This window comes from Canis lupus, chromosome 3 (genome assembly GCF_048164855.1).
Source record: "Canis lupus baileyi chromosome 3, mCanLup2.hap1, whole genome shotgun sequence".
In the NCBI taxonomy this organism is placed as follows: Eukaryota; Metazoa; Chordata; class Mammalia; order Carnivora; family Canidae; genus Canis; species Canis lupus.
The window spans coordinates 66,958,576-66,982,228 of NC_132840.1; the positions used below are offsets into that span (position 1 = coordinate 66,958,576).

Consider the following 23,653-nt stretch of genomic DNA (forward strand, 5'->3'; position numbering starts at 1 on the left):
TATATTGAGAATTTGTGAGGTTGGATAGGGAGCCTGAAAGAAAATAACAGACTAGAAGGAGCAAGGAAGACTAGTTCTGGGGCCCGACGGGGTATACTTCGTATGGTGGATGTGTGCTATCAAACGTTCACTGAAAAGTCAAGTTATTTTTAACCTCAAGAAAGCATGAAGAATCTCTTTTTAAATAGGGCAACCAAGATAGTGTGTTACCCTTTTCCATCAGCCTGCCTAAATGAAATATTCATTTTTGTGTCAAATAACAAGTGCTATATATAGTTGAGCACTAAGAAGGGATAGAGTCATCTGAAGGTAAATCCTTAAAAAGTCCTGGATATAAAATAACTGTAGCGGAAACATCCATTTATATTGAATCAAGATTCCATATTCTGGAGAATGATGGTTTCTTTTTTTTTTTTTTTTTTCTTCTATCTTGGTCTCACATGGACAGGCAAAGGCAGAAATGATGTCTGAGGGAAGCTTTTCATCCACCTGGTCCAGAGTGCCATACTGGAAAAGATCCCCGGATTTGGAGTTGGTTTGACCTTGTGTTGTCCAAAATTAATTGTAATGGCCTCTGTTTTACTTGTATAATGGAGTTGATAACAATACTGTCCCACTTTGATGGTTGTAAGCATTAAGCATGATGAGTGAAAGCCTTTGTAACCTGTAAAGTGTGATGTTGATATTATGAGATTTGAGTTATGAGGTTCAGTGTCATGAGACTGGAACCTAAGGCAAAAGTGTTTGTGTCATGAAAACTAGACACTAGGCAAAAATGTGAAGTGAGCAGTTTAATTATGCCCTCTTCCTGTCATCCCCCAGTGTTTATTGGTGTTCATTCTTCCTTCCTAACCTTGTCTTTCTCATGGGCTCTCAGAACTCGTGCTCAGGCACTGCTGAGAATCTCCCGCATCCAGAACTGGAACCAGATGTCCATCTGCCCTACACATCTGTCCTGTGTCTTCTTCTGTTCTATTTGGGCTTTGTCCTTTCCTTCCTAAAATAGTTCCAAGGTTTAGCAGAGTGGCAGGAAAAAAAAGGATTATTTGTTTTTTCATTCACCTAGAACCTCAAGTCTTGAGTTTTGACATGATCTCTGGATGAGGTTTATTCGGTCACAGAGATCCACTGACAAGGATCCACTTGGAAAGAAAAGGTCCACTGGGAAGCTTTAACTTTTCCATGACTTGCCTAAAGGTGTTTTGACAGTTTTACATATACCAGGAACACACTGGAAAAAGCACAGACCTCTCTCAACCTTTGACAAGGTCTGAGTGACACAGTTAATATGAGATCATTGTTAATAAATGCTTATGGAGTAGTATCTATGGTTTTAATTCTGTGTTTCATATCCACAGCAAGAGTTTAAGTGGGTTGGTTAGGAGAAGAAACATAGTATCTTAAGGAAAAAAAAGAATCATTTACAATTTTTTGAAAGATTAAATATATAACCATGCATGGATTGGAAAACCATATAGTAGAGTCTTTTTTACCTCCTTGTCTCTCTCTTGTGGCCCATTATGTAGTTTCTCTCTTGTTTTCCCTGCTTCTATCCATATTCTTCTTCATTCCCTCCTCATCCTTTCCAGGTCAAACACTGGAGGAACTTAGCTTGATTAGATTGGCTTACCATTACTACCCTCATTGTAGTAAGGTGAGGCTCTGAGTTAATGCACCCAGTGGGTTTCTGGTCTACCTCGCCTACCCTTGATTCAATTGGCAATCAGTGCTTTGCGGAGAACAGCTTGGCTCTGCCTCCCCTGGCAGGGAAAGGTCTACGTTTCCAGTAGAAGACAAACATGACTGACAGATCCAGGACACCTAAGAGTCAGGTGTATGAGCATTGAGGAGGGAAATTGCTTTGAGCAGATCACTGTATTAGCTTGAGAGGCCCCCTCAAATCTCATGGTTGCACAGTGCTCTCATCCTTTCACCTCTACTATGGATGAGATTGTTTCTCTCTCTCTCTCTCTCTCTCTTTCTCTCTGTCTTATTTTTCCAATTTCTCAAAGGCTCCAGAAAGGAGTAGGCAAAGAATGCTGGTCTTGGAGGTGAGGTGGAAAGGCTCATAAGGGCAAAGCATCTCAAAGGATTTCTCTAATGATTGTTGGAATTTGAGGCCAGTGTTGAATTTCATTTCCTATCTCACATCTCAGATCCCATTCTGCTACTTACCAGCTGTGAGACCTTGAGAAAGTTATTTCATCTCTATAACTGGCATAATGCAGCATTACATCTGCCTCCACACTTTGTGAGGATAAAATGAGGTAACACATGTGAAGTGTTTACCCCATTCCAGGCACATGGCAGAGGCTCAGTATATTATTGTTGTTATTGCTTGATTACTTCACTTATTAACTGCCCAAACATGTCACTTAGTCAACTTTTATTCAGAGCTTATCCTGTGCGAGATAGTTCACGAAAGCACATAAGGCACCCGAAATGATTTAAAATTTTAAACATTAAAGTGATTTAAAAGTTTTAACAACCATCTGACTAACACTGCTAATTTTTTGAGCAAAGCCCCCATAAATGCACAATCTTATAGTATCAGTTAGTTAGGGTATTGTTCTAAGCTACAGACTAAAGAAATTCTTTTTTAAAAGTTTGTGATAATGAATTTATGTGATTGAGATGGAATTTCTCTTGAAAGTAAAATTTTAAATAATGATTAAAGTTCATAGTATTTAAATAGACTGGGAAATTATGCCAAAAGAGACACAGTCAAGCTTCAGAAAGCATAAAAAACTGCTTAAAAACTGCTTAAAAGTTTTGAATCTGTATAATTTTTTACATGACATTTCTTCTCAAAACAAACATTTTTTTCCTTGAATGAAAAATTCTGTGCTAACTCATATCCTCCCCAAACACTCCTTGCCCTGCAATAACTTATCAGTGTGTGCACAGGATGGAAAAAAAAAAAAAGCTAAGGAAGTAGTTTTCAGTTTCAAGTTTCCAAAAGGTTATTATAAATAACAACCAGTATGTTTGAACAATGGTGTTTTCTAGTTAATTTAAGTTTTTGCTTACTTGGGAATTAACCCTAATACACTTTTCATTTTGATCCATATTGAAATTTACTGTAGGATGGTGAACATAAATCAATTTTTCTTACATAATTCAGGGTGCTAGATCAGGGGCAGGAATGTTAATTCTCACATAAGGCATTCAAGAAATATTTGTTGAGTGTAATAAACTCTAGAGATACACAGTATAGAGGACTGGACAGATGATGTGTTAACTCTAAGATATGCGTTAGAGGCTTTCAAACCCTTTTACAGCAACCCACAGGAAAGAATACATTTCATATTGCAAACCATTACCTACACACACACACACACACACACACACACATCCATATAAGTACTCAAAAGAAAACTTTTGTAAAACTATACTTACCAGCTGCAATGCACTCTGATTATTTTTATCATAATCTATTGTCTTTCCTTTTTATTTTTTATTTATTTATTTTTTGTCTTTCCTTTTTAAAAATACTGCTATTTATGAACTACTAAGTTGATTTCATGACCTGTCAATGAACTATGATGTATAATTTGAAAAATTCTGTTTTGAAAAACAAATCTCTTATACTGGCCTGTTTTGTTGTCAATTGCATAATTCACCTAAGCATAGACTTCAGAGGGAAAATGTTTTTCTAGTTATTTCTTTTAACTTTAGGAAAATTGAACCCTATTTCTTGTTTAATACTACCCTTTAAATTTGGATTAATTTAGCTTCTGGTTACTGTTACTTAAGTGACAGCCTATTACTGAAGATTTGACCTTAAGGAAATTGCTAAATCTGATTTGCCTAAGTATCCAAAGAGGAGAGAATTAAGTGATTAATGAAAGTCTTTGAAAATAAGAAATTCTGAAAGATTACAGTAAAATAATATCCTTAAAGTGCCTAATGTGAAATTCAGATTTAAAAATAATCTAAGAAAAGACACATCATCAAGCCAGTGAATGAGCTGAATACACTCTAGAGTCCTTTCCTCTGTGGCCTACTCATTTGTGCTTTTTATTGGCATTAGGAATCATTACCCTGGTATCCTGGTGTGTTTCCCTGTTATGGGGTATGCAGTGTATATGTTCATCAAAATATTTATTTATTTATTTATTTATTTATTTATTTATTTATTTTTAAAATAATTTTTTAATAGAGGTGCTTGACTGGCTCAGGTAAGCGTCTGATTCTTGATTTTGACTCAGGTCGTGATCTCAGGGTCATAGGATCAAGCCCCAAGTTGGGCTCTATACTCAGCTTGGAGTCTGCTTGAGATTCTCTCTCCCTCTCTTTCTGCCTCTCCACCAGCTCACTCACTCACGCTCTCTCAATAAATAAATAAAATAGTTTTTTGTTTTTGTTTTTTATCACAAAGAAACTTAGTATGTCAGATCCTTAAGATTTGGGGAACTTAAAGCTTCATATAAGGATAAAAACAGCTTCTTCCACTTTCTTTGGCTGTTTGATTAAAGGCTTAATTTGTTATGGGTGGGGATGGAAATGGATAGGAGGGGCAGAGGTGGTTTTTACAAGCAATGATGTGGCTAGTTGTGAAGGTCAGAAGTGTCCTATCAAGTAGGCAAGCTCCCAGGTATTTATTGAGTGCCAATGAGATTCTTAGCCAGCCAGTAATGCTGCTAAAACTATTAAATGTTAAACCATGATGGTACACATTGCAAAACCTCAAATTTCTTTTCCTGTGGCTGCCATGTGGCTCTTTATATAGCCCAAGTGGTGTGTTGTGCAACCAAATCTGGACACTCCCGGCACAGCATGTTTCTGGTGCCAGAGGAAGTGGTGGGGTAGATCTGAAGGATCGTGGGAAGCAAATATTCAGTCCACATTTATTCCCAGGCCTTACTCAAGAGGGCTGCATGATTTGAGGAATTACCCCAGCCGTGCTTCCCTATTCCCAGAGAATAAAACCACAGGGCAGTTTGGGCTGATGTATTTGCACCTGCCTGCTGTCTGCAACATTGTCACCATCACCCTGAGTCACGGGCATTAATGACTGCCTTGTGGGCCACCACGGTGTAGGGAGGGGTCAGCCACTCAAGGGCTGGAATTAGATTTCGGGTCGTATTTCAGTTGTGTCACACTAGCTCTGTGAAGCTAGCTAGACCTTTCACTAGAGTCTTCCAGCACAGTTTCCCATCTGTAAAATGGGGACAATAGTACATACCAAGTGAGGTTGTTGAGATTAAAGAAAATAAAGACTCCTAACTCTGGGAAGTGAACTAGGGGTGGTGGAAGGGGAGGAGGGCGGGGGGTGGGGGTGAATGGGTGACGGGCACTGAGGGGGGCACTTGACGGGATGAGCACTGGGTGTTGTTCTGTATGTTGGCAAATTGAACACCAATAAAAAATAAATTTATTATTAAAAAAAAGAAAATAAAAATAAGACTTAACATGTATCACATGTTTATTATGGGCCAGGCATAATTCTGAGTTCTTTTTCCATTACACGAATGGACTCATGTGATTTTGAGCACAACCCTAGCTAAGGAGGTGGGGTGTCATTTCCATTTTCCAGAGGAAACCTGAGATTGATTTGTACAAGGTGGCACAGGTAGGAAGTGGCAGAGTGGGCATTGGAATCCAGGCAGCCCGGCCTAGAACTTGGCACTGTTCACACGGAGTGTTCATATAGGACTTCAGGAAAATAAAACTGTTTGAAAATGGTTCTGTGGTGGGGTGCCTGGTAGCTCGGTGGTTGAGCATCTACCTCTGTCTCAGGGCGTGATCCCAGGGTCCCGGGATCGAGTCCCGCATCAGGTTCTCTGCATGGAGCCTGCTTCTCTCTCTGCCTGTGTCTCTGTCTCTCTGTCTGCGTCTCTCATGAATAAATAAATAAAATATTAAAAAAACAGATGATTCTGCAGCATCCCCACGTTCATTCAGGGAAGAGCCGACGAACTCCCCTCAGTGTCAGTTCGATGTGAAGCCCTGTACTAGGTGCTGTGGGGAAGCAAAAGGAGCTCATTGTTGTCATGTATAATAGGGAAGAAAAGGCCACTGGCTTGCCTCTGATGAGGAGTGGGAATTTAGGGGATGAGCAGGGGCTGGGAGTTTGTGGTGTCAGCCACTGATCGGCGAAGGGTAAGGTGGAATGAGGAAAGAGCTCAAAGATACTGCTGAGAAATCAGGCTCAGAGGGTAGGAGAATAGTGATCCTCTTGAGCAGTATGAGGGGTGCGGAGGAGGTATTGCTCAGTGGGAAGTGGTGCTGGTCATGCTGAGCTTCCCTCTAGTGACCTCAAAGTATATCATCTAGGTAGTGTTGGCTGTTGAACTGAACATGCACTGAACACGTTTGTTGCTCATTAATTTACTCCATAAATGTTTAACAAGCATCTATTTCCTGTTATGGTCACTTAGGCAGGCTCTGAGGTCCTTCCCATACTGGAACTCAACGTTTATTGTGAATTTGAAGCAAAACGCTTTAAATCTATCAGTTCTATCTATAGGTATTATCTTCTCCTCTCTCAATTTTACTTACTGTTTCTGTCTTTACTAATTGCTCACATTAGTACCTGACACTAGAGTATAAGTAGAGGTCTAGTTACTACAAACATCTTAATTTTTTGAGGTACAATCAGGATAGCAAATTTAAATAAAAGATACTCTATCTTCCTACTTACACAAAAATACTCCAGAAGTACTTGGGAGGCCAGGTTTGAATTTACCATTGTCAATCAGCTTGGAGCTCTGCATTGAAACAGGGCAATTTGCAGACAGATAGCATAGGCCTATGGGCCATCTTCCTCCCTGCCTCAGACCCTCAGTAAGAGACCTTGGGAGCACCTCCCACACAACACTAGTAGCTACTTCTTGGCCATCCTTTGGGTGTAGCCCAGTCTACTCTCAGGAAAACTAACCCAATAAAGAGCTGAGATTGGTTCCCAGAGTGGGATTGAGCCCATTTGTATAGGAAATTGTATAGAGTTCTCTGGAAGTAGGGACACAGGCTCTGTGGACTTTTTGCCTGGTAAGGAGGAGCAGATAGAGGACATCTGAATGTGGGCTGTGAAGTGTGGAGCTAAAGGTAGGACCCTACTTGCCTTGTGTATGGGAGTATTATTTCCCTATTGGAATCTTAGTTACATTTTTATAATTCTCCAGTAAGCAGCACATATATGTTCCTACAAGATTAGTGTGAGCCCTCATCTAACTTCTGATACCTGTCATAAATTAAAGTTTTCAAATATTTATTTTTGTTGACCTTGCCAAAAAGCAAGCAAGCAAGCAAGCAAACAAACAAGCATTCATAACTCTGGTCTTATTGAGGACAGCTGCTAAAAAAAGTTCTCAGGTACTTAACTATCAAACCAAAGGCAGATGGATGCTGCTTACTTTGTTATAAATTCTGCAGACATTGTCTTTCCACGGAAATTCAGGGAAGCCTCAGATTTGCATTGTTGCAATTTTTAGTTTACTGCCATTTGTTTCCCTCATTATTCCTCCTAATAATTAATTTCCTACATTTGTAATTTGTTTTCAGTTCTCAGAGTTGCTTCATGGCACCTCAGCATTTTCAGGGGCTCTCAGTCTCAAAATCAGAAAACATCACCTTTTAAATGTTATTAATGAAGACTTTGTTATTTCAATTCAGTTCAAAATCGTGCACTCCATCCTTTGTGCCAGATACTGTGTTTGCCCCTAGAAAGATCAGAATGACTAGGTTACTACCCTTCAAGAGCTCATAGGCTGGTTGTTGAGACAGCATATAAGCACATCAGTTACAATTAACACACAACAAATCTTACTATAGGGGCTCTGAGAGGAGAGAGGAATGCAACATTGAGATTCAGATGTGTGAGAGTCTGAGAAGATCTCACTGAGATCTTACCCAGTGGGTATTTCCATTGGGTCTTAAGGATTAGTAGGAGTGTGCCAGATGAGTGACATGGTCGTTATTGTCCATTTTCCTTTTGAGTTATTTATTTTTTTCTACTTGTATAATTCATGGATCTTCTAGTCTCATTGCTCATGAATTTAGATTTTTCTCTGTTTTCTTATTGTATAGCCAGTGTCTCACATACAGAACACAGTTTTGTGTGTGTCAGTGTTATCATCTATAAAATGGCAACTATTAGTACCTACTGAATAGAGTTGTTTTGAGGATCCCAAAAATATGGTATCTAAATGCTTAGTGTTCTGTGTATGAGTTAGACTTGTGTTTGACCACTTGTCCTAAAACTCCAACTCTCATAGCTTCGCCAAATTGGGGTTCGTTTTCCTGGCATTGTTTACAAGTCCTGAGGGAAGCAGTGCATGGCTGGTGTAGAGAGTAGGATGGTGCCAGGGTCCTGGACTCCTATGAACTTTCTGTTCTGCCTTTCTTATCATATGGCTTTCTTTTTGATGCTTGTTAAGTCATGATAACAAGATGGCCACTCCACCTCCAGCCTCATGTACTGTTCAGGAAGAAGGAAGAAGGAAAGAAGAAGCAAAGGGTAATGCCTTTATCAGAAAAGCCAGAACTCACCCAGAAATCTCTATGAGACTTCTATTTACATGTCACAAGCCAGAAATTTTCCTGTGACCTCTGTGACTGTAAGAGAATCTGAGAGGGCAGATATTTCAGGTGACCATTTTTAGCATCATAAGCAACACTGGGATTCTCATAGTAAAGGGAAGGAGCATGGAAATTACGCAAGTAGCCAGCAGCTTCTGCTACATCCAACACACAATAAACCCCCCACAGTTGGTATTAGCTTGCAGAAAACAATAAGTGTTTGTTCAGTTGGATTAAACCATCATGCTGCCTTTCTGGTCCAGGTCGCTATTGTCTCTTGCTATGGTAAGAGCCTCCTAAGTGATCTCCCTACCTCCATTCTGGCCCCTTTACAATCCATTTACCACTAGGGGCCAAAGTGATCTTTTAAAAATGTAAGATGACCTAACTGTAAGAGCTAAAGCTATAATATTCCTAGAAGAAAACATAGGGCTAAAACCTCATGACATTGGATTTGGCAGTGATTTCTTGGATATGACAACAAGAGCATAGGCAACAAAAGAAAAAAACAGATAAGTTGGACAACAATTAAAATTAAAAACTTGTGCATCAAAGGGCATAATCAAATAAAAGGCAATTACAAAATGGGAGAAACTATCTGCAAGTGATGTATCTGATAAGAAGTTAATATCCAAAATATATAGAGCTCCTACAAGTCAATGACCAAATGCCAAACAACTTGATTGAGAAATGGGCAAAGGGATTTGAAAAGATGTATCTCCAGAGATGATATACAAATGACCAACAAGCACATAAAAAGCCTGCTCAACATCATTAAACATTAGGGAAATGCAAAAAAAAAACACAATGAGATATCACCTTACATCTATTAGAATGAGTGTGAAAAACAGCCAAAGACAAGTGTGATGAGGCTGTGGAGAGATTGGAACCCACATGCACTATTGGTGGAAATGTAAAATCATGCAGCCGCTATGAGAAATAGTATGGCAGTCTCAAAAATTAGAATTACCTATGATCTAGCCCCAAAGAATTAAAAGTAGGGTCTTGAAGAGATATTCGTACACCCATGTTCATAGTAGCAATATTCACAATAGCTAAAGGGTGAAAGCAACTCCAGTTCATCAGTAGATGAATAGATAAACAAAATGTGGAATACATACAATGGAATATTATGTAGCTTAAAAAAAGAAGGAAGTTCTGAGACAAACTCAGACTACAACATGGATGAACCTTGAAGACATTATGCTAAGTGCTAAGTCAGTCACAAAAGGACAAATATTGTCTGATTCTATTTATATGAGAGATCTAACATAGTCAAATTCAGAGACAGGAAGTAGAATGATGGTTCCCAGGGGCTGAGGAAAGGGGAAGTGAGGAGTTGTGTAGTGTATAGTTTCAGTTCTGTGATATGAAAAAGTCCTGGAGATTAATTGCACAATAATCATACACTTAAAAATTAAGATGGTAAATGATAAATTTTATGTTATGTGTATTTTACCATAAAAAAGTCAGATAAAAGTCATTCAAATTGGAAAAGAGGCCAAACTCTCACTCTTTGCAGATGTCATAATACTACATATAGAGACCCCAAAAGATTCTGCCCCAAAACAGCAGTTTAGCGATGTGACAGGATACAAAATCAATGCACAATAACCAGTTGCATTTCTCTACACTAACAATGAGACTGAAGAAAGAGAAATTAGTGAGGCAGTCCCATTTACAATTGCACCCAAAAGCATAAGATACCTAGGAATAAACCTAACCGAAGAGGTAAAGGATCTATACCCTAAAAACTACAGAACACTTCTGAAAGAAGTTGAGAAGGCACAAAGAGATGGAAAAACATTCCATGCTCATGGATGGGAAGAATAAGTATTGTGAAAATGTCTATGCTACCCAGAGCAATTTACACATTCAGTGAAATCTCTATCAAAAGAGAGTTTATCGTAGTTTTTCTTCTCAGAGTTGGAACAAATTATCCTAAGATTTGTATGAAACCAGAAAAGACCCCGAATAGCCAGAGGAATGTTGAAAAAGAAAACCAAAGCTGAGGGAATCACAATTCTGGACTTTAAGCTGTATTACAAAGTTGTGATCATCAAAACAGTGTGGTACTGGCAGAAAAGCAGACACATACATCAATGGAACAGAATAGAGAACCCAGAAATGGACCCTCAAATCTATGATCAACTAATCTTCAACAAAGCAGAAAAGAATATCCAATGGAAGAAATATAGTTTCTTCAATAAATGGGGTTGGTAAAGTTGGACAGCCACATGCAGAAGAATGAAACTGGACCATTCTCTTATACCATACACAAAGATAAGCTCAAAATGGTTGAAAGATTTGAATGTGAGACAAGAATCCATCAAAACTAGAGGAGAACATAGGCAGCAACATTTTTGAACTGGGCCACAGCAACTTCTTGCAAGATACATCTATGAAGGCAAGGGAAACAAAAGCAATAAAGAACTGTTGGGACTTCATCGAGATAAAAAGCTTCTGCACATCAAAGGAAACAGTCAACAAAACTCAAAGACAACCTACAGAATGGGAGAAGATATTTGCAAATGACATATCAGATAAAGGGCTAGTATGTAAGATCTATAAAGAACTTACCAAACTCAACACCCAAAAAACAAAGAATCCAGACAAGAAATGGGCAGAAGAGATGAATAGACATTTCTCCAAAGAAGACCTACACATGGCCACCAAGCATGAAAAAATGTTCCACATCACTTGCCATCAGGTAAATACAAATCAAAACACAATGAGATAATGCTTTACACCAGTGAGAATGGCTAAAATTAACAAGACAGAAAACAACAAATGTTGGTGAGGATGTGGAGAAAGGGGAACCCTTTTGCACTGTTGATGGGAATGCCAGTTGGTGCAGCCACTCTGGAAAACAGTATAGAGGTTCCTCAAGAAGTTAAAAATAGAGCTACCCTATGGCCCAGCAATTGCACTACTGGCTATTTACCCCAAAGATACAGATGTAGCAAAATGACAGGCCACTTTGCATGGCAATGTTCCTAGCAGCAATGTCCATAGTAGCCAAACTGTGGAAGGAGTCCTTCAACAGATGTCCTTCAACAAATAAGTGGAGAAAGAAGATGCGGTTTATATATACAATGGAATATTATTCATCCATCACAAAGGATGAATACCTACCATTTATATCAACATGGATGGAACTGGAGGGTATGATGCTGTGTGAAATAAGTCAATCATAGAAAGACGATTATCATATTTCACTCATATGTGGAATGTAAGAAATAGTAAAAGGGACCATAAGGGAAAGGGAGAAACTGAGTGGGGAAAAATCAGAAAGGATGACAAACCATGAGAAACTCCTTTAACTCTGGGAAACAGACAAAGAGTTGCTGAAGGGGAAATGGGTTGGGGTATAGGGTAATTGCGTGATTGGCATTAAGGATTAGGGTGCACGATGAAATGAGCACTGGGTGTTTTACTATATGTTGGCAAATTGAGCTTAAATAAAATTTAAAAATTTTAAAAAAGTAAGTCAGATTATATCATTGTCATGTAGAACCTTCTAGTAACTTCTCATTGCACGAGAATAAAATCCAAATGATCCCTTATGAGCTATCGGCCCATTTGTCAAATGCCTACCTCCCTGACCTCATATAATAGCACTGTCCTTATTTGTAATGTTCCAGTGTCACTAATCTTTTCATCTACCAGACCGGCTGAACTCTTTCTTGCCATAAGGCTTTTGCTCTGCTTTTCTCTTTGCTTAGAACATTCCTCCCTATTTTCTTTTTTTAAAAAATTATTTATTTATTTATTCATGAGAGACACAGAGAGAGGCAGAGACACAGGCAGAGGGAGAAGCAGGCTCCATGCAGGGAGCCCGACGTGGGACTCGATCCCAGATCTTCAGGATCTGGCCCTGGGCTGAAGGCGGCACTAAACCGCTGAGCCCCGGGGGCTGCCCTCTTCCCTATTTTCACACAGCTGACTCCTTCTCACCATCCTGATGAAAGGTCAGATATTTCCTCTTCAAAGAGATCCTTCCCTATCCCTCTTTTAGAGAGGCCTCTTTCCCACTTTGGCCACCATCTATCATATTGCCTTATTTATTTTTTTCCTAGCCCTTTCACTATATGAAATTATTTCATTTGTTTCTTGTCTCCCTCAGTAGAATCTAAGCTGGATAGAGCAGAGATTTTGTGTGCTACTGTATTCTCAAGGCTGACACATATAGGCACTGAATAAATCTTAAACAAATAATTGAATTCAGCTGATAGTTATGCCAGTTGGTGCAGCCAACTGGGTTCTCATTATGTTCCAGGCAATGTACTAGGCACCAAGCATAAACAGACATTTTGTGATCACCTTCATGATGCTCTAGTAGTAGGCTATAGCCTTTCCCAAGACTGGAATCCAAAGGACCATCACCTGTCAAGAACCTGCCTTAGGGAGAAAGCAGAACTGAATGATGGAGGGAGATCCCGATGGTTCAGTTGAGCCCCTGCATCAAACTTTGTGGTTAGTGGACTATTAGATTTTTTTAATTTTATGAGCCCATAGATACTTTTGTTTGCTTATGCTAGATTGATCCAAATTTCTGCCTCTTGCAAACCAAAGAGTCCTAACCCATAAATACGAAACAGAATTGTAAAAAGCCATGATGGACTCTTCATGCATTGTGGATGTACATGGACATATGTAAGGAGGTGGAGATGATTTTATTTCCCAATTCCTCTTAGGAAAGATACAGCATTTATTTGAGAGGGAGAGAATTGAGACAGCTGGATATAAGTCAAATTTCTGTACATGTGAAAGGAAAGAATCCTTTTATTAATCCAGTGGCAGAAGAAGGAGGAAGAAGGAGGGAAGAGTTGATGTAGGAGGGTATGAGATGGCAACACTAACTCAGTCTCATAATCCCTAAGTCATTAATGAAGTCATTAAACCTGAACAGGGCTTGGGTGCAGGTGAATTTGGATGTGTCGGGGTTAGGGGATTGTGGTGCTGGGGCTGAACTTTGGGCCTGGATGGGAATGATATGGAATTGAGACAGTATAAATGAAGAAGCAGAGTAAGGCTCAGTGAAGGATGTCCCTGAAGTCATAGAAAATGTGGAGGAGACATTGGATTCTCCCCAGGCTATGGATTTGGGTTCAACTCATGTTGCTCCAAATCTCCCAAGAACAAGGGGCCTAAGATGATGTCTGGTCTGCATAGATGTTTTCTGCTTCTATTAAATATATTCTCAGTATGCTGCATTTCATTCATGTGCTAACATGAATATGTAGTTTTGTATATACATATTATAGTCTTTGACTTTATATATAATTTTTTTTTAATCTTACATGGAACTTTTCTTCCAAAGACTTTCAGGCTTTTTTAGAAGTTTCAGTGCATTTTATACATTTCAACCTATTTTAGAAGCTCCATCCTTATGTTCTGTAATTGTCATGAGGTTGCTATGATCATCCCACTTTGCATGCTTTCACAGGAATTTGTTTTTCTTCTAAAAACATGGCTCAGGGCCAGAATCTGATTATAGATATCTGAGCCAATGGTCAGTGTCAACTCCAGAAAGAAATGTTATGAATTTCCAACATATTGTATAATCCAGCCTTTCTGAAATGACTGATGCTATTTTAAAAGCAAGAAGTAATCATAGTGTACTCTGTGCTCCGTGGCTTGTCACCATTGTGGATCAGCAGATAGACGCTGGCCAGATCTTGTACCTGGGACCAAGTCAGACAGGACCTGAGCACAGAGTTGCTGTCCTCAGTGCAGAGAGGCTCATGGCCTTTAGGCTGGAGCATGGCAGTGCCTAGGGATGCAGGTTGTAGTGGTTTCACATCCTCATTATTCAATCCTTTGGCATTTGCTGTGTGCTATAGAGTAGAAAGAGTTGAAAGGATCAGTTAAAGACAGACACAGGCTTTGGTTCTGTCCTAGTTCCTCTATATTAGGCCTCTTTCCTCTTTAAGCCTCAGATTCTTCATCTGTAAAATGGTGGTAATTAACACCTATCTTGCAGAATTTTTGTAAAGATTAAGTGCAGATAATGTACAAAGCATTTAGCCTGGGGTTAGTACATAGACACCTCTCAACAAGGGAAACTATTATGTGTTATATGTGTTATCAGTGCATCAGTGAAATTATTCACTGGTGTGAGGAAGCAAATATATGGAAATAATAAGAGGTTACAGTTAAAAAAAAAACAAGTAGCAGAAACATCTACACAAAAACTGTTTTCATCATGTAGACTATGTAAATTTGATTTTTTATGTCACTACTACATCTATAGTGATTCAGCCATCTAGTAGATAAAATGAAAAATATTTGAAAAATTAAATTCTCCCAATTACTTAGTTAAACTATGAAAAATCACCCTGATACAGGTATGTGAGTATGCTACCCCAGCATGACTTGATACTTCTCTCCTCCACTTCTCACCTGTACTTCCTTTGTGCTGCCCCTCCACCCCCCACACCCTTCCTTCTCTCTGCCTCATGGGAAGTGGTATATAATGTTGGAATTGATAGTATGGGCTTTCCAATTAGGAAGAATCTTTTTCCTCTTTAAAAATGGGATGCTCCAAGGGGCCTAGATGGCTCAGTCAGTTAAGTGTCCAACTCTTGATTTCAGCTCAGGTCATGATCTCTTGGTGGTGAGATTGAGCCCTGTTTCAGGGTCCACGCTCAGCATAGAGAGATTCTCTCTCCCTCTGCCCCTCTTCTCCTCTCTCTCTCTCTCTCTAAAATAAATAAATCTTTTTAAAAAATGGGATACTCCAGCTCACAGTGTTGTAGGAATTCAGTACAAAAATGCCTCAAGTTCTTGGTGAAGGATCTACAATGTGCAAAGTAGTTAATAAGTGGTTGTTATTTTTTCAATGATTGAAAATTTTGCTGCGTGCTGATGATTGACAACATCTTAGCATTTCTGTTGACTTATTAACTAATGTACTCAGGTGTGCCTGGGTGGCTCAGTTGGTTAAGTTGTCTGCCTTTCGTTCAGGTCGTTACCTCAGGGTCCTGGGATGGAGTCTGCTGCTTCTTCTCCCTTTGCCCGTCCCCCTGCTCATGCTCACTCTCGCAAATAAATAAAATCTTTAAAAAATAAAAAATTAAATAAAGTGCTCAAATATCCTGAAAATATTGCTGTTATCATGTAGTTCATAAACTACAGATGTTCACAAATCGGACATTGGTTAGATTAGAATTTCTCAAAACATGGTCCAGGGATTCCTGGGGGTCCCAGAGACTCTTTTAAGAAGGCTCCAAGACACTTTTATGGGATCCGTAAGATCACATTATCTTCCTAATAGTATTATGACATTGTTTGTCCTTTTTATTCTCATTCTGTCACCAGTGTTTTAGAGGTTATACAATGTGTTATATTACCAAGAGATTGAATGGAGAAGCAGATACAGGAAATCAGCTGTCTTCTCTTAAGGCAGACTTTAGAGATATGACAAAAATGTATAATGTTATTCTCACTATAATTTTTTTGTTTTGGAAATGTAGTTATTTTTCATAAGATTGTTATTTGTGTTAACATGTAATTGGTTTATTACTGGCATTTTAAAATGAATTAATAACATTTTAAAATTCCTCATAATTCTGATATGGTAAATTTTGATAGTTATAATCCACATAATCAAAAACTCTTTGAATCCTAGTAATTTTTAGGAGCATAAGGAATCTTGAGTCCAAAATGTGTGAAAAATCACTGGATTTGGTATATTATGGTCCATGCAATATGGAATGTTATGCAATCATCAAAAATGTTGCAGAAATGTCTTTGTTGATAAGGAAAAATATTCATAATATATTAAGTGGCAAAAGGTTACAAAATTCTGTGCTATGTTACCCTATTCTTGTTTGGAAATGTATATGCATACAAATAAAAGATGATTCTAACTATTTTATGTTTGTTTTGCTTGTCTACATTTTCTGTCTTTTCTGTGTAATTAGCATGTAATGCTTTAGTAATAAGGAAAAGAAATTTGATTTTGAAAAAAATTCAATTTACTAAAGCATTCATGGTTGCGTTATAGCAAATAGTTGTAACTGAAGATGCACATTTCCATTATCTGACTACAGTAGAACAAATGGTTTGAAAACAGCACAAGCTAAATTCTAGGAAATTCTACATATTCTTGGGATAATGATTTGCAACGTTTTGAAATAACAGATAATAGTGTTCACCTAAAATGACCTGGAAACTCAACAAAGCATTTAAAAATGAACTGAACCAAATTTTAATGTTCTAGAAATATGTAGCATTATGAAGCTGGAACATGTTGTTCACGGATTGGTTTCATGTTCTGTTCTGGGGCTTTATCTTTTTTTTTTTTTTGCACTCAATACTACAAAATAGTAACTTGTATTATTCTCTCATGGCATCACATGTCTCCATTTTGTCACCAGGATGAGATTGTGTTGTCCCTCAGAGCAAGGACCAGGTCTTAAAATTCTTTTGCAACAATTATCACAGTACTCAACTGACAGGATTCAATATGTAGGAGGCACTAAACACTTGAAAGATTGAAATGTTTCTTTTTTCTTTCAGACTTATTGTCCAACTAACTCATTTCATGTGAAAACCCTAAACTGTCTTCATTACTAGTTTATAAGCATAGAAGGAGCTGGAGAATTCTGAGTATCAAAATGGTTAGTTATTCCTGCAGTTTAAGAAACAAAACTAACAAAACAAAACTTTCTCACTGATTTGGTGGCTGACAGATCTCATACTCTATGGTGCTAATTGCCTTACTCATTTTTTTTTTCCATTTGAAACAGAAGTACCAAAGCACATGCATGACCAGACTGAAAGATGGTTGTGTTCTGTACAGCGGCCATATTCTGATGGATTCTGGAAGACAGAGGGATGAGACAAGCGGCTGCTGGAGTATCTCCAACAGGTAAAGCCTATGCTCTCACAGGGTGGTGGCAATGGTCATGAGAGGTGGGGCCGGTTTCCAAATCTGAATTGAGTTTTTTGGTTGGAAAGACAGAGTCTGTTGATGACTTTGCGTGAGGAAGGAGCTGTTGAGGGTGACGCAGAGATTTCTAGCTTAGGGGACAGGAGATTGGAAAGGCCAACCACAGAGTCAGTGACAGAAGGCATAGTGAGGAACTGGATATAATGGATTTGGGTAAAGACATATTGAGTGTAAGTTCAGTTTGAGACTTTTGTGGTATGTGAGTACCTCACTTCTTAGAGTTTTCTCTCACTAATGGATATTATCCTTCTCCAGGCTTTCCCCAATGCTCCTCCCTGAGGATGGAACACATCTCTGATCCTAGCATCCCTTGAATGTAGTTCATTGTCAGATGTTGGTTAATGAGACCTGCTAGGGCAGAAGAGTCTAATGTCTATGTCAAGTCAGTACGTTTAGAGAACTCCAACACCCTACCTGCCCCCCACCCCCCAATGAATTCAATCCCTAAGCACCTCCCAGGGACCAGTCACAGTGCTGGGTATTGAGGCTGCAAAGCTGCACTAGACACTGAATGTGCTGTCGGGAGCACTGGGCAGGAGATAGACATACCAAAAATACAGCTCTACGGGGGGGAAGCACAAGAGTAGGCTGAACCTAAAATAATTTCAAGAAGGAGTTTGGTTTATGGTTGAAGGTCCCTAAATAGAGGTTCTGTGTTCCCTTTCTGGATACTCATCACTGAACTAGATACAAATCCAGCATAGCAATTTTTAGGCTGCTATCTAAGAGAGAAGCTGATGGACAGATGCAGCTGGAAAGCAAAAAATATGCCATCAAAACAGAGAAGACCCTTCAGGGTCGGTTGAAGAGTGTCAGTTGAAGAGAAGAAGACCCTTCAGGGTGAGAGTCAGAGTGTCAGTTGAAGGCTTTCTATTAAGAACCATGTATTTTCAGAAGTTAGGTCACAAACATTTGAGATTCTTAGTAAAACAAGACTGTAGAAATGGAATGCAGGATTGCATTACCTTGGACTTGTTATTCAGTCTGCTATAACATGTAGCAAGTCCCAGATAGTTCCAGGTAAGCCTGAGGACTCTGCTCTGCAAATCAGTTAGGGACCCAGTTTCTGTGAAAGTTCTGATATCTTTAATACATAGTTTCCACCATTGCTCCAGGCATTGACATCTGGCCAGGGTAAGGGGGAAGAGCACAGAGGGTGTTAGCGCAGGAGGATTTTATAGGATAGGCTGATCAGGAAGTGGTATAAATCACCTCTGATCATATTTAGTCTCCAGGTTACTGCAAAGTGGCCAAGGGCAGCTGGAAAAGGCAATCCAGCTGTGACTCCAGGAAGAAGAGGAAATGATTTGGTGAACAGTGAACAGTTTTTGCCACAGCCATGGGTGGGGATGGGAAAACTAAGCCAAAGGGGCGTTCTGGAGACACAGCCTGAAAGAAAAAGTTGGAGGGAAGAGAACAAGATAATCTCTATTGAAACAGTTTAAATTCTCCTTCACCTCTCTCAGGGAGTAAGGCTGGGTCACAAAGCAGTCAGCACTTCCAGATTTTCCAAGTGGCTTTCACAGATGGAAGTCAGCTAGGAATCTGTGTGTCTGTATGCAAATTTACATCTTTACTGTGAGCTATGAGTGTTGTATAGTATATTCTGATTATTATGCTCCTTTTTATGACATCATGTTCAAATGCCATTCATCTCTTAATAATAATAATAATAATAATAATAATAATAATAGTAGTAGTAGTAGCTATTATATATTGATCTGTCATTGGCCAAATTGAATTTTCTTGATGAATCTATTAAGTAGCTACTATTATTATAAGAATTTTGTAGATGAGGAGATGCAGGCTTAGAAAAGTTGCATTATAAGCAGTTAATATAAGGCAGAAAATGTTACTCTCCTACTTAAAAAATTAGTGGCTTTCTGTTGATTAGAATAAACCAACCTCCTTACTTTGGCCTACATATCCTCTATAATATGGCCCAGCTTAGTTCTCTTATTTCTTCCCTTCCTTCTCTATGCTCTAGTCTCAGGGGCCTTCTTTTTGTTTCAGATCCCAAATTAATCTTGCCTTAGAGCCTCTGGACTTTGTATTCCCTTGGCCCAGGAATGTCTGGATTGTTTTTGTTAATTAGGTTGCAGGTCAAATCTCATCTCTTGAGAGAGGACTTCCCTGACCATTCTGTTCAAATGAGCATTTTCCTCTCCAGAATTGTTCTCTATAACCTTTTTCTGTATCATTTTCTTCATGGCAGTTGTTGCCCCAGAACTCTTTTGGTAATGCATCTTATTTGCTGTCTCCGCTTTCACTGTAAAGCCCATGAAAATGATGTCGTTGCCCATTTTGTCCACTGCTCTGTTCCCAGAGCCTAGAGCAGCACCTGACATGGAGGGCACTGAGTAAATATTGCTGAATGAATGAAGAAAAGTGTAACTCAACCCAAGTTATAAATTAGCAAGAAAGTGGAGCTGATATTCAAACTTTTCTTGCTTATAGTAAAAACAGCTGGTGACCACCTACTATGAGGTCTAGTAGGCATTGAGTAAACACTGTTGGATGGACCCTGCAGCAGTGTTCTCCAGGACTGAAGACAAGAACTTGATAGAGCTCTGCTTGCATTAGGGACCTCTGGGCCAGATGCCCTATTTTTGGGTTCTGTCATTTGTGACAGTCTATGCAACCCTCCAAGTCTGAGTTTCTCTGTCTAAGAAAAGGGGTAAAATACCACTTATCTCATCTCATTCTTGTGAAGACTAAATAAGATAAGCATGTGAGAACTTCGCTGGAGACTCTAAAAAAATGATATGAGCCTTTATTTTTGTCAGAAAGAAGTAGAAATGCACATTTGCTTCTTCAGCCCTCTCCATGGTGCGGTTTGCATAATGGGAGGTGGGGCAGGTAAGAAGCGAGGCCCTGAGCTCGGTTTGGACTTCCTGGGGCAAAGCCAAGCCAAACCTGCACACTGATGATGGGGCCTGAGTACAGACCTGTCTTAGTGCCCACGTTAGCAGAAGCTGGGAGCAGTTTCTGGGGGCTGAAAATTTCTTTCCCTGAAAACGTGACCCCACCAGTGATCCACTCTGTGGTTGGAAGAAGCTTCTGTATCCCCGAGTGCAGAGACAATTACCCCCAGTAGGGATGTGCCATGGGGAGGGGAGATGGTTGCATTTTGCGACACCAGGTTTCACTTTACTGCCACACAGTTAAATGTGAATTTGTGATAGTAGTAACGGTGTTATAGGGCGTAGGGGCTTTTGCCAAATTTCTCTAGACATTCTTTGATGACTTTGGGATACTGAATTGTCTTTGCTACTCTTTTACAAGTTCGAGAATACACAAGCAAGATGATTAACCTCTGCTTCAAATAGATGCTTAACATGTTTTCTTGTGTGTTGAGGAGAAGTGGGCAGAACCCTTAGTAATTTTTCCCAATTGCTCATTTTACAAAGGACACAATGAGGTGCTATCTAAGCTTAGGATGCTCTTTTGTGGTGGAGTTGGGACTAAAACTGAAGTCCTCTGACTCAGAACAGGTCTCTGGACACAACATATCCTCAACTAAATAAATGTTAGAAAAGAGTTACTTTTTGAGCTTCAGACTTTTTCCCTTATTTGTCCCATGATACATGCTACTCTTCAGTTTAACACCTTCTAAGAAGCATATAGATCTCTGTCTTGTAAGCCTTTGTGCTGTCCTCTTTCTCAACATCATTGCAGGTATAGAGATTTCCTAGAGGAAATGTCCAAAAGTCTTTGGGAGCTGCTGAAGAGCTGGGGAACTCAGAGTGTAAGTGGAAAATATTCTAAGACTCTTCCTAGAAGAGCTTTTCAGCTGAAAGAGGTCATTACATTTTAAGGATTGACTTTATATCTTTTATAAGCTAGGGTTAATAGGATTTCTAAATTATTCGCTATATGGATTCTTTTCTCCCTTGTGAATTGTTGCACTTAAAAAAATTTAATTGTAGTAAAATACACATAACATAAAATTAACCATTTGAAGTGTACAATTCAATTGTGCTGATTATAGTCACATTGTTGTGCAACCAATCTCCACAATGTTTTCTTATTGCAAAACTGAAACTCTATACCCATTAAATAACAACTCCCTATTTCCCCCTTTCCCCAGCCCCTGGCAACCAAAATTGTACTCTCTCCATGAATTTGACTACTCTGGTTACCTCATACAAGTGGAATCATACAGTATTTGTCTTTTTGAGATGAGCTTATTTAACTTAGCATGCCTTTAAGATTCATACATGTCATAGCACTTGACAGAATTACTGTCCTAAAACTGAATATTCCATTGTCTGTATATACCACATTTTGTTTATCCATTTATCTGTTGATGGATACTTGGGTTACTTTCATTTCTTGACTATTGTGAATAATGGCTTCTATGAATGTGGATGTATGCCTATCTCCTCAAGACCCTACTTTCAATTCTTTTGGGTATATACTCAGAAGAGGAATTGCTGGGTCATAGTTAACTATTTTATTTTTTTGAGGAGCTGCTATACTCTTTTCCATAGTGGCTGTACCACTTTACATTCCCACCAACAGTGTACAAGAGCTCCAATTTCTCCAAATTCCTACAACACTCATTATCTGTTAGTGTGTGTGTGTGTGTGTGTGTGTGTGTGTTTTGAAAGTAATCATCCTAATGAGTATGAGGTATTTTGCTGTGTATTCTTACTGTATTTCCCTAATGATTAGTGGTACTGAACATCTTCTCATATGCTTGTTGGCCGTTTGAATATCATACTGGGGAAACATCAACTAGAGTCTTCTGCTCATTTTTAAATCTGGTTATTTATTTATTTATTTATTTGATGTTGACTTGTAGGATTTTTTAAAAACATTTATTTTATTTATTTTAGAGAGGGAGAGGGCAGAAGGAGGAGAGAGAGAGAGAGAGAGAGAGAGAGAGACTCCCCACTGAGTGTAGAGCCTGATTTGGGGCTTGATCCCATGACCCTGAGACCATAACCAAGCTGAAATCAAGAGTCAGATGCTTAACCAAATGAGCCACTCAGGTACCCCATACTTGCAGGAGTTCTTTGTGTACTTTGGATATTAATCCCTTATGAGACACATGACTTGCAAATAGTTTTCCCATTCTGTGGGTTGCCCTTTCATTCTGCTGTGTCCTTTAATACATAGAAGTTTTCTTTTTTGTGTGTATGTAGTCTACTTTATCTACTACTTTCTTTTGTTGCCTATGCTTTTGGTGTCACATCTAAGAAATCATTGCCAAATCCAATGTCATGAAGATTTTCTTCTGTGTTTTCTTCTAGGAGCTTTAGAGTTTTAGCTCTTAGGTTAAGGTCTTTCACCAGTTTTGAGTTAATTTTTGTATATGGTAGAAGATAAGAGCCTGTGTTTACTCTTTTGCATGTGGAGCTCCAGTTTTTCTAATGCCCTTTGTTGGAGAGACTGCCTTCTCTCCACTTAATGGTCTTGGCACCCCCATGAAAAATCACTTGACCATATATGGAAGCATTCATTTCTGGCCTCTCTATTCTATCCCATTGGTCTATATGTCTGTCTTAGGCCAGTGCTGCACTATTTTGATAGCTGTAGCTTCATAGTAAGTTATGAAATCACGAATTATGAGGCCTCCAACTTTGCTTTTCTTTTTAAAGATTTTTTTTTGTCTCTCCTAAGTCTCTTGAGATTCAACATAAATCTTAGGATGGATTTTTTCCTGCAAAAATTGCTGCTGGGATTTTGGTAGAGATTGCATTAAATCTATAGATTGCTTTGGATAATATTTAACAATATTAAATCTTCCAGTCCATGAAAATGGGCTGTCCTTCCTTTTGTCTGTATTTCATTTCTTCAGCATTTTTTTTTTCTTTTTGGTAGTTTTCAGGGTACAAGACTTTGCCTCCTGAGTTAAATTTATTTCTAGATATTTGTGTGCATGTGCATGTGCTATTATAAATGAAATTGTTTTCTTTTTGGATTGTTTATTATTAACGTGTAGAAATACAACTTACTTTTTTTTTTTTTACAACTTACTTTTTAATGTTGATTTTGTATCTTACGACTTTGCTCAGTTTATTAGTTATAACAATATTTCTTAGGAATCTTTTGGGTTTTCTATGTATAAGATTATGGTGTTTGCAGAGATCATTTTACTTATTCCTTTTCAATTTGCATGCCATATATTTTATTTATTTACTTATTGGCTAATTGCTCTGTCTA

The 23,653-nt window shown here is 38.7% G+C and overlaps 1 long non-coding RNA gene across 3 annotated transcripts in view; it reads left to right on the forward strand.

The window, feature by feature from the left end:
* The window catches only part of LOC140630930 (uncharacterized), a 165,588-nt gene that overhangs the window by 58,306 nt on the left and 83,629 nt on the right, over positions 1 to 23,653 (forward strand). For 2 of the 3 annotated variants that reach the window (XR_012028614.1, XR_012028615.1), the window contains one exon: positions 17,280 to 17,401. This is a non-coding gene — a long non-coding RNA (uncharacterized lncRNA). Of the gene's footprint in view, positions 1 to 17,028; positions 17,151 to 17,279; positions 17,402 to 23,653 lie in introns of those variants that run through there. The other variant, XR_012028616.1, reaches the window with a different exon arrangement.